A 12660-nucleotide genomic window follows, 5' to 3' on the forward strand; every position below is an offset into this window, starting at 1 on the left:
AATCCCACAACTTGTCATAATTATAATGTCACACCCCCAAAATCCACCATGCGGAGTACCACCGCTTGGAGGCATGACGTGACCAGGATCGAGCCACCAATCACACTGAACAACGTATTTAAGTAAATAAAGCCAACCACAATACGATTGGTGACTAAAAGCTAGTTAACCAAGTTTTTAATTTAAACAGTGGAAGCATAAACGTAAAGTCCAAAACGTAAGTCCATAGTTTATAAGTTAAAGTTCAAAATGCAAGTTTAATAAGTTCATAAGGACTTAAATATTAAGCAAGGAACATGACAGTCCGTACACCACAACGACTCCTTCCTCGTGCAAGCTCCAAGCATCTAACGACCTGTAAGGCATGTAACAACGAGTCAACAACAAAGTTGAGTGAATTCACAGCTGGTTGTTTAGTTATAGCATTCGTTTCGTAAATCATTTGTTCATTTTGTAAATCATGTATCGTATAAATTTGTATCGCGGTCTTCCTGACATGTTTGCGAAGATTGGTGGGGGCTTCCCATGTGTTACTAGACCACGCATATCGATTGCTACGAAAATGTAAGAGGTGCCCTAAGTCAATGTCTATCAGCATTCACCCTTTGCCCATAGTCCATTAGTACACGCCCGTCCGACTGGCACGGTGTGAGGTTTGTTAAACCTAATAGCGCTATTAACTAATGACCCGCTCGCCATAGGCCTCGGCGATTAAGTCGATAAATGAGGGACTTCAATTGATAGAGTTGATGGTCTTATGGTCGTGTACGTAGGCTTTACGTACGTGCCCTTCAATCCGAGGACAGTAGTAAGTAGTTTAATAGTAATGATAGTTCTAGTAGCCATTCAATCCCATTCCCAACCCACCGGGAATCCCATGTAACATCCGCCAAATATGGGAATTAGAAAAATCCGACCAGTTTTGAAATTTTGGATATGAACATTTAACGCCAAAATTTCTTTCTCGCAAAATATACCATAGATGAAGAAATTAAGCTATAGTTATTTAGTTAGTTAGCTAATTACTTAATTATTTATTTCAACTAAATATATAATTATGTAAAAATTTAGAATATTAATTATAAAATAAAGTTTACAATATACTTTTTATCTAATTAGTATACATATTGTGATATGTAAAATTTGAACGTAAAATATAAGTTTCTATTATTAACATGCACTATCTAATATGAATTGATTTAGCAAATATTCACATTTATATTGGCAGCCTATTATAATCACCGTGGATTTCCACGGACTAATTTATTGGCCAAGTCTTAATATCGAATACTTATAAGCTTCATAAGTTAGAACTCTTTCATAATTGCCACCAAAACAGAAAGATGACAACCATGTTTCCTTCTTCTTTCACTGATTTGTCGGAATCAAATACTGATTACACGGTTTCCTTTTCATGCCAATCTTGAACAAATCCACACTCACGAGCAACGTTCTTACCATCTTCGGTTTTCGGAAACTTTCAATCACGAACCATTGCCATAACTTACGAGACGTATGAGGCTATATAAGCGAGACTTCCATCACGGTTTTACATACCACCACACATAACTGAAACCGGTTAATATCTTAACATCCCGTAATTAGATAGATAGTTAGAATAGATTACTACTTGGCAGTTATAAAGTACGAGGACCGAAATTGACAAAATGGAACTTGGAAACTACCACCTTTGGCGAAAAGGTGTGTCTCCTCCCTCTCAATATTTCCGATCGGTACAAGGCACAAGAGGAAGAGTCGCGACTGTTGATCGAGTGGACAAGAATCATCACACCTCTTCAAGGATTGATCACAACCACACATCCAAGAGACATGACTTTTCACGAAGAGACGCGTCTATTCACTCGTACCCGTAGAAAACTATAAATAGGATCATGTAGTTTCAATTTGTAATCACTTACTTACTCAATTCGATTTGTATATACATTCATTCGGTTATTACAAGTTATTGTTATTCAAGTTTATCATGCTCATTTAGAGATCAAGATCCAGTTCGGGCCAACAAATTGGTATAAGAGCATCAGGCTCTAAGCGTGGGAATCGCAAGGCATCGCAGGGAATTCGCGATCAGGTTTCATTTTCGTTTTAATTCGCAAAAGTTCATTTCAGAATTTTTTTTTTTCGGTTCTAGTATAATCGGTTGAACCGAAGGGTTAGGAATCTAGGGTTTGTTTTGATTCCGGGGTTTAGTGCAAATTAGACTGTTTGGTTGTTTGATTATTACACGATTCGGGTAAATCGTGGGGTTTGTTGAGATCTATTGAAACCAAGAAAAGTTTAGTAAAAGTGAAGATTATTCGGCAGGAAGATATGTCAGGAACATCCGGACAAAATCCGATAATAATACAGAAAGATGGAAATTCTCTTTCCCAGTTTCAGTGTCCGATTCTGAAACCAACAAACTATACGGTTTGGGCTATTCGTATCAAGACGATTCTTGAAGCGAATGGTTTGTGGGAAACGATTGAACCGACAGAAAATGCAACGGTAGACACCAAGAAAGATAAATCTGCAACTGCATATCTGTTTCAAGCAATACCAGAAGACGTTGTATTGCAAGTTGCAAGTTGTAAAACTGCAAAAGAAATTTGGGATAATTTAAAGGTTAGACACGTTGGTGTTGATCGGGTACAAAAGGCGCGTATGCACACGCTATTATCAGAATTTGAATTGTTGCAAATGAAGGAAGACGATACTATTGATTCGTTTACTGCAAAGATTAATAGTATCGTTACCCGAGCAACTGAAGTAGGAACGACTTTGAGTCAACCGACTCTAGTACGCAAACTTCTAAATGGTGTACCGGATAAGTTTACTCAAATCGTTGCCTCCATGGAACAATACTCCGATCTAGAAACTATGACACTAGAAGAAGCAGTCGGAAGGTTAAAGACGTATGAAGAACGACTCAGGTTGAAGAAAGGAAATCAAGGAGAAAGCCAAGACAGGCTTATGTTCACACATAATGATAACACCAGAGGAAGGCAATCTGGAAACCGCGGACGTGGTAGATTTAACCAAACGCGTGGAAATTGGCAAAACAACGGAAATAGGCAAAGTCCCAGAAACGAAGGATCTACATCTAGACCTAGAAATGGAAATTCTAGAAACTGGAGGAAGTTTGCAAGAACCGACCTAAGTAAGATCCAATGTTTTAAGTGTCAGAAGTTTGGACACTTCAAGAAGGACTGTTCTGAGAAAGACGAAGTACAAGAACATTCAAACCTCGTCGAGGAAGACGAAGCACCCGTATTGCTAATGGCAATACAAGAAGAAAATGTTCAAGAAAGGGCTCTGCTAAACGAGGAACGTATAAAACCAACAAGTTACGCCTCAGAAGATAAAAATCTATGGTACTTAGACAACGGGGCCAGCAACCACATGATAGGAGTGCGAAGTCACTTCAAGGAGTTGGATGAAACAGTGACAGGACAAGTACGGTTCGGTGATGGGTCACACGTAGAAATTAAAGGCAAAGGTTCAATACTACTGGAATGTCTGAACCAAGAGCAAAAGATTGTTTCACAAGTATACTACATTCCAAGTCTAAAGAGCAACATATTGAGCCTCGGACAACTTACAGAAATCGGTTGCAAAGTGGTTATGGACGGAGATTTACTTACTATCCGAGATCGAAATAGAAAGCTACTAATGCGAGTCAAGAGATTGAAGAACAGGCTGTACAAAGTCAAACTGAAGACTGGAAAACCAATCTGCTTACTATCAAAGACCGAAGACATAGCATGGTTATGGCACGTAAGGTTAGGCCATTTACACTTTGATGCTATTAAAGAAATGACTCGTAAGAACTTGGTACATGGAGTTCCCCAAATAAGTCATGCTAGTCAAGTCTGTGACGCATGCTTATTAGGAAAGCATAGTAGGGCACCATTTCCAAATCAGGCGAAGTTCAGATCTTTAAAACCTCTGGACTTAGTCTATGGGGATTTGTGTGGTCCTATATCCCCACCAACACATGCTGGGAAGAAGTATATATTCTTACTTGTAGACGACTGTACTCGCTACATGTGGGCATATTTACTAACTTCCAAGGATCAAGCATTCGAAACATTTAAGGAGTTCAAAGAAAAGGTGGAAAAGGAAGCGCAGACCAAGTTAAAAATGCTAAGGACGGATAGAGAAGGTGAATTCACATCGGCTGAATTCAATAAGTATTGCAAGGCCAATGGCATAGCAAGACAGCTTATAGCACCATATTCCCCACAGCAAAATGGAGTAGTAGAAAGAAGAAACAGGACGATGTTGTCAACTACTCGCAGTATGTTAAAGGCAATGAACATGCCACAGAACTTTTGGGGTGAAGCAATACGACACACGATATATGTATTAATCAGGGTTCCAACAAAAGCCCTGGTAAACAAGACACCATATGAAGCATTGAAAGGAAGGAAGCCAAATCTGGAACACTTGAAGGTCTTTGGCTGCACTGCTTACGCTAAGGTACTACCACTTCAACAAAAGAAGTTAGATGATAGAAGTGCACCTATGGTTTACCTTGGAATAGAAGAAGGATCAAAGGCATACAGATTATATGATCCAGCAAAGAACAAGATATGTGTCAGTAGAGACGTAAAGTTCATGGAAGGTCAACCATGGAACTGGAATAGTTATATGGAGACCGTAGATTTAGGGAATCCCGAATGGACAAACTTTGTCATCCAAGAAGATGACATACCACCAGATCTAGAAGAAAATGAACCAAGTAGTCCTAGCAGTAGCGGGCCACAACATGATGATTCAGGAGTAGATCAGACAGAAGAACAAGACCCCTATATAACCCCGCCAGCACATTCGTACAATCAGAACTCAACAGGTAATTCAAGCAACTTATCAAGTGGAGGTCCATCCACCTCTGAAAGTGCAACAGAAACTATTAGTGACACTCCAGTAAGACTAAAAAGTCTCGAAGACCTATATGAAGAGACAGAAGAAATTCAAATAGATCCACATGAGTTATTACTCGCTGAAGAAGAACCAAGGAATTACAAGGAAGCATCTAGTGACAGAAAATGGATTGAAGCAATGAAGGCTGAGTTAGACTCAATAAACAAGAATAACACTTGGAAATTGACAGAATTACCAAGTGGTCACAAAGCAATAGGTTTAAAGTGGGTATTCAAGACTAAGAAAGATGCAAGCGGAAACATTGTCAGACACAAGGCAAGGCTGGTCGCAAAAGGATATGTTCAGCAACACGGAATAGACTTTGACGAAGTCTTTGCACCAGTAGCACGTATGGAAACAGTACGACTAATGTTGGCTTTAGCAGCATATCAAGGTTGGGAGGTACATCATTTAGATGTGAAATATGCATTCTTACACGGAGACCTCAAGGAGGAAGTCTATGTATCACAACCAGAAGGATTTATAAAGCCAGGAAATGAAGGAAAGGTTTATAGACTATCAAAAGCACTGTATGGATTGAGACAAGCACCAAGAGCTTGGAATACGAAGTTAGATCAAACCCTAAAGTCACTCAATTTCAAGAAGTGCACTTTAGAGAACGCAATCTATACAAGAACAAGTGAAGCTTCTACTCTAATAGTTTGAGTCTACGTTGATGACTTGATAGTAACTGGAACATCAAAGAAGGAGATAGACATCTTCAAATCTCAGATGAAGAATAAATTTGATATGGACGATCTAGGATTGCTAGCATACTATCTGGGAATAGAAGTAATTCAAACAGGGGATGAGATAGGCATCAAGCAGACAGGATATATCAACAAGATACTCAAAGACGCCGATATGTTATCCTGCAACGACACAAAGACTCCCATGACTCCAGGAACTCAATTAACAAAGACTGAAGAAGGAGATCTAGTAGATGCAACTCATTACAGAAGCCTGATAGGTTCTCTCAGGTACTTATTGCATACAAGACCAGATCTCTGTTACCCAGTCAGCCTACTTAGTAGATTCATGCAAGAACCAAAGGAACAACACCTGAAAGCAGTAAAACAAATACTACGTTACATCAAAGGAACTAAAGAGCATGGAATCATCTACAAACGACAAGGAGGATGTAAGATCACAGGTTATAGTGACGGTAGTTTTGGAGTTAATACAGACAAAGGAAAAGGAACAACTGGTTTAGTATTCTACTTTGGAGAATCACCTATAACCTAGTGTACACAGAAGCAACAAACAGTGGCACTATCCTCATGTGAATCAGAATTCATGGCAGCCACTGCAGCAGCATGTCAAGCACTATGGCTTAAAAGGTTGTTAAGTGAAATCACAGGCTGGAAGGAAGAAAAGATAACACTCAGAGTAGATAATGTTTCAGCAATAGCATTCATGAGAAATCCAGTCTTTCATGGAAGAAGCAAGCACATTGACACACGCTATCACTTCATAAGAGAATGTGTGGAAAACGAAGATATCATTGTGGAACATATAAGTGGAGAACTACAACAGGCAGATATACTAACAAAGGCACTAGCAAGGATCAAGTTTGCTACAATGAGGGAACTGGTCGGAATTCAAGACTTAAAGCAACTTATGGATGTTCGAGATTAAGGGGGTGAATGAAACCGGTTAATCTCTTAACATCCCGTAATTAGATAGATAGTTAGAATAGATTACTACTTAGCAGTTATAAAGTACGAGGACCGAAATTGACAAAACGGAACTTGGAAACTACCACCTTTGGCGAAAAGGTGTGTCTCCTCCCTCTCAATATTTCCGATCGGTACAAGGCACAAGAGGAAGAGTCACGACTGTTGATCGAGTGGACAAGAATCATCACACCTCTTCAAGGATTGATCACAACCACACATCCAAGAGACATGACTTTTCACGAAGAGACGCGTCTATTCACTCGTACCCGTAGAAAACTATAAATAGGATCATGTAGTTTCAATTTGTAATCACTTACTTACTCAATTCGATTTGTATATACATTCATTCGGTTATTACAAGTTATTGTTATTCAAGTTTATCACGCTCATTTAGAGATCAAGATCCAGTTCGGGCCAACAATAACTCGACACCGGCACCACACCTTAACACCCTCCGAATCACCTTCAACTCCTTTTCTGTTCGAAAACACCATGTTCGCCGGAGAAGTCCGACGCCATCGGAGAAGACGACCGGAGTTCGGAGCATTCGCCGGAGACGCCCGCGTTCGCGATGGTTCATGCGGTTTCTTCACTCGATTCGGTATCCTCCTTTTCTTTCTTCGACTCAATATATTATTTCTGTTATATGTGAACGACTAACAGTGTTAACCAAATCCGAGGAATTATAACAGAAGTTTTTCTTTGTTTTGTTTTGTTTGTACCCTTGTTCAACTTACTGTTCTTTGTTCTAAACCAACAAGATGATCCTGATGCCTCGCATAAACAAAATCAAAATACCTTTTCGAGTAAGCCTCACACTTGCCGGAGCGAACAAGGTTTCTGCCGAAGCGAACCGAGCTCACCGGAGATCAGAGGCAACATCGGAGACAAGCCGAAGACCACCAACTTCTGTTCGGTATACTTCTGTTCGCCATATTGAAAATAATCAAGCTTTCATGTTATCAACTTGTAACAGTGGGTGGATTTCGGATTGGTTAAACAACGAAGATGATCATCTGCAAGATGATCATATGTATAAAAGAATGCAATTCATAATAACTGTTGCTTTATAAATCGAAATAAGTGTACAAAAGAACCTTACACCTTTTGAATGTCTACACAGTCTACCATCACTTTGCATAATCATAATTTAAAATCATTATTAAATTCTAACAAATTTTAGTTATGTTTTCATTATTCATGTGTAACAAGCATGAAAGTAGATTTTCATTATAAGAAAGTAAATTTTCTGAATTATGCTATTTATAAAAAAAATATTAATAAAATATTAGTTTTAAACATTCTAACAAAAAATGTAGTTATATTGGGAACAATAAATATTAGGATTCGTTACGTTAACCAATAAATAATAACGAGTTGTTATATGCCATTTTAAATATCTAGGATAATCACTCTCTTGCGCACGTTTGCAAATCTCTTGGACCAACTTTTACTCTTATTCTTTACCAAGAAACGCAACGCAATCAAGGTGAGTATACTCGATCCCATTTTTTATTTTTAAACACTTTTGGGTGCAACATGTGTTCTATACAAAAACACGCAACGCTTGAAACTTGTTATATGCACACTCTATCCATTTTAAACATGACACAATTTGATGCTTGTTAATCTCGTATGCTAGGTAAACTTTTCGTGTCTATATGCTCATTAACCTTGTTAAACTTATTAAACTTGTTAGACTTGTTAAACTTGTTAAACTTGTGAGACTTGTTAGACTTCTTATACTTATTTACGCACCGCCCTTGAGTGAGTCTTGGGGTGTTTGCGTTGGAAACTTGGGTTTGACATATAGTGACACCGTTTCAGCATATTAGTAACTTGTATTATGTTGTTCATGTTGGATATGAGTACTTAAACTATTTTATTCTACTATGCTACGTATCAAACTTGTATACTCGCCAACATTTTTTTTGTTCATTTTATTTTAATACATGTTGCAGGTTGATATCAAGATTCAAGAAAACAAGCTAGGATGGCATTAGAAACCCATTTTAGCAATTAATTAATGTTTGGATTTATGTTTGAATATTTGAGACTTTGTATTACTTTTCTAGTTTTAATAAAATGATTTAATTCATATTCTCACAATAGTGTTATGTTGTTTTGAGCAATTTGTTCATCTCATCCCGATGTTTCCGCCATCGGTTGGGTTGTGACATCCCATGCCTTGGAAAGAGTGTGAACTCACCTTGGTTGCTCGGTTTGATTCTCAGATATAGCTAATAGTCAAGGTCGGTCAATCACACCCTAGTATAATTATCACTTAGTTTATTAGTGATTTCAAATAGAACACAAAGTCCCTACACGTATCTATCACATAACATGCATCACTTTAACGGTTCATGCCCATATAAGTTTCCCATCTATTCCCCACTCATAGACAAACATATAACATTGCACATAACACTTTTATTGACATATAACATGTTATATCATTCTCGGATAACCTACTCGACATTTAGACACGCAAATCACTACTTACGTCGTTTCAGCTTTATTAATCAAAAGTGGACTGTTTTCGAGCATTTTAATAAAATAGTTAACCTTTTCCAAAAATTCTCATTTTTTTACAGAAGGTTCTATATGTTCTAAAATTTATTATCTAAAAATTTCAGAGTCCAGTTAGTTACCTATATTTTATAGAAAATCATTTTCCCGACTGCAATCAGATTTGTTACTTTCTGATTGCAGTTTACGGAATAATTCACTAAAAATTAATCGTAAGTCCGATTGACGAAATTCCAGTTGGAGGGTCATCCTGACAACGGTGACCAACTACTGTAAAAATTCCATGAGTCGATTTTACTCAAGTTTCAAGTTATGACTCCGAATATGACACACTTTTTCTGCAGTAAAAATGCAGCTTGAGCTGCTGTCCAAAAACAGTCTTTTAAAAATAGTAAACGATCTCGAAAAATTACGATTCCAGTGCCGTTTGTTTAGTTATTCCAAAATACACATTTTAGGCTTCAGAAAATCAGTTTTTCGATTTAAAACGGTCCAGTTACAGCCTGTTGAAGTTGGCTGGAAATACAACTCAGCTTGCTGTTTGCAACGTAAAAGTTATTAAAAACGTATCAACGAAGACCCTAACCATGGTTTATCGATGATTTAATGTTCAAACCTCAATCATGCTTTAACCAACCCTAAACCAACCAGATTTCAACTTCATACAAACTTTTTATATAGGGTTTCTATGCAGAATTTCATGTTCATCTTTTTAGTGTTCATTTTCTTGTGTTACTTGATTATCATCCTCCTACTAAGTATCATAACAAAGAACAAGATGAAACTATGGTGTGAAGGGACTTACTACTAGCACAAGGCTAGGGTGAATCTAGTGCAAAGATGAAGAGAAAAGATGGTGATAAAGACTTGAACAAAGCTTTCTTGAGAGCCCTTCAACTTGCAACTTCTACAAATGATCTTCAAGCTTGGAAATGGACTTGTAGTTGGAGAAGATGAATGTATGAAAGAGATGGGGGTGGGTTTGGTTATGTGGAGCAGAAAATAGGGAGAGAGAGTGAGTTAAATGGAGTTATGTTGGAGAGTGTGGAGTTGTAATGATCATCCCTAACCCCATTGGCCAATTTGGTAATCATGACCCTTATCCTTTGGCAACTAGATCAAGCATAATCACAAAAGTATCTAGATAATCTAAACAAAATATTTGGTCATCATTTGGCTGAAAATTCGGTTGGGGGGGGGGGGGGAAGGTAAAGTGAAATTTTTTGGTAACTAATAGGTATTTAATTAGAAGGTTAAGGGTATTTTCAAGTATAGTGGGTGTATGTCATGTTTTTATGGTGTAAAGGGATTTTTGTGACCGTAACTAATTAAGAATAATAAAATAATATTTCTGACAAAATTTCGGTGTCCCGGGTAATGTCAGGTTGTTCGGTCGGATACTGTTTCGTTAATTTGTTTAATTGTTCCGTAAGGTGTCTTATATGTATATTTTTGTAACATAGTTAATTCCTAACACTTAGGAAAATATTCAGGACTATTTAGTCAAGTTTTCTGCATACTACTAGTATGCTAACACGCACATGTAAGTATGACACAGTAACAGGAAACAGTTAAGTAATTCAACACAATCACTAAGCACTTTAATTATCATTAAATAGCCGTACGGATACATGCAAATACGAGGGTTGTCACATTCTCCCTCTGTTAAGAAAATTTCGTCCCGAAATTTAGCACGTGGTTACTGAGGAAGCTAGTTAAGTTGCGTTGGTTTCCTGGTTTTCCTGGGGTGTCACATCATCCCCCCGTTGATTTGGAATTTCGTCTCGAAATTCTGCAGTAGCTTCAGCCTCAGTAGTGCTTGCACTGTTTCCGAACAACTGGGGATATCTGAGTTTCATTTGGTCTTCTCGTTCCCAGGTATACTCTGGGCCACGACGGGAATTCCAACGAACTCGGACTAGAGGTATCCTGGTATGCTTGAGGATCTTAACATCTCGATCCGTAATCTCTACTGGTTCCTCGACGAACCGCAGCTGGTCGTCGATTGTGAGTTCCTTAAGAGGGACTATGAGGGTCTCATCTGACAGACACTTCTTCAGATTTGACACGTGGAATACGTTGTGAACTCCACTGAGTTCTTCAGGTAGGTTCAGCCTGTAAGCGACCTTGCCAATTTTCTCAATGATCTCGAATGGTCCGACGTAACGCGGATTGAGTTTGCCTCGTTTGCCAAAATGAACTACACCTTTCTAAGGTGAGACTTTGAGTAGCACTCGATCCCCAACCTGGAACTCGAGTGGTTTTCTTCGTTTATCGGCATAGCTTTTCTGACGGTCACGAGCTGCCGCCATTCGTTGTCATACCTGAGCAATCTTTTCTGTTGTATCTACTACGAGTTCTGGGCCAGTGATTTGACTGTCACCAACTTCTGCCCAACAGAGGGGTGATCGGCATTTACGTCCGTACAATGCCTCAAACGGAGCGGCCTGGATGCTGGTGTGGTAGCTGTTGTTATACGAAAACTCCATTAACGGGAGATGCTTTTCCCAGCCATTGCCGAAGTCGATTACGCATGCCCTAAGCATGTCTTCGAGGGTTTGGATGGTGCGTTCTGATTGCCCATCCGTCTGTGGATGATAAGCGGTGCTCATATCTAAACGTGAGCCAAAAGACTTATGCATAGCTTGCCATAGTTCAGAGGTAAAACGAGCGTCACGGTCAGAAATGATGGAGGTTAGAACTCCGTGCCTTGATACCACTTCTTTTAGGTAGATGTCTGCTAGAGTAGAAAACTTATCCGTTTCCTTGATAGGCAGAAAATGTGCAGACTTGGTCAGTCGATCCACGATCGCCCAAATGGTATCATTTCTGCGTTGAGATCTGGGCAGGCCGGTAACGAAATCCATGGAAATTTGCTCCCATTTCCACTTAGGTATCTCTGGTTGTTGAAGTGGGCTTGATGGTTTCTGATATTCGACCTTGACCCTAGCACAAGTCAAGCATTTACTGACGTAGGTTGCTATACTGGCTTTCATACCAGGCCACCAGTATGTAGTCTTTAGGTCATGGTACATCTTATCCGAACCAGGATGTACTGAATAACGAGACTTATGTGCTTCATCCATCACAAGCTCGCGTAGGTCTCCATACAGTGGAACCCAGATGCGTCCGTTAACATAGTAGGCGCCGTTTTCCTTTTGTTCTAGCTGTTGCCTCGATCCTCGTAGGGACTCAGCCCTGATGTTTTCTGCTTTCAATGCTTCAACCTGAGCATCGCGAATCTGAGCGGGAAGGTTAGATTGGATGGTAAGCTGTAATGAACGTACACACTTAGGTATAGTATCCTTTCGGCTGAGAGCATCGGCCACAACATTGGCTTTGCCCGGATGATACTTGATAGCGCATTCATAATCGTTCAAGAGTTCGACCTATCGGCGTTGTCGCATATTTAACTCCTTTTGCTTGAAGATATGCTCGAGACTCCTGTGATCGGTGTAAATGGTGCACTTGGTACCGTACAGGTAATGTCTCCATATCTTAAGCGCGAAAACGACTGCTCCCAATTCCA

This window comes from Helianthus annuus, chromosome 14 (genome assembly GCF_002127325.2).
Source record: "Helianthus annuus cultivar XRQ/B chromosome 14, HanXRQr2.0-SUNRISE, whole genome shotgun sequence".
Classification (NCBI taxonomy): Eukaryota; Viridiplantae; Streptophyta; class Magnoliopsida; order Asterales; family Asteraceae; genus Helianthus; species Helianthus annuus.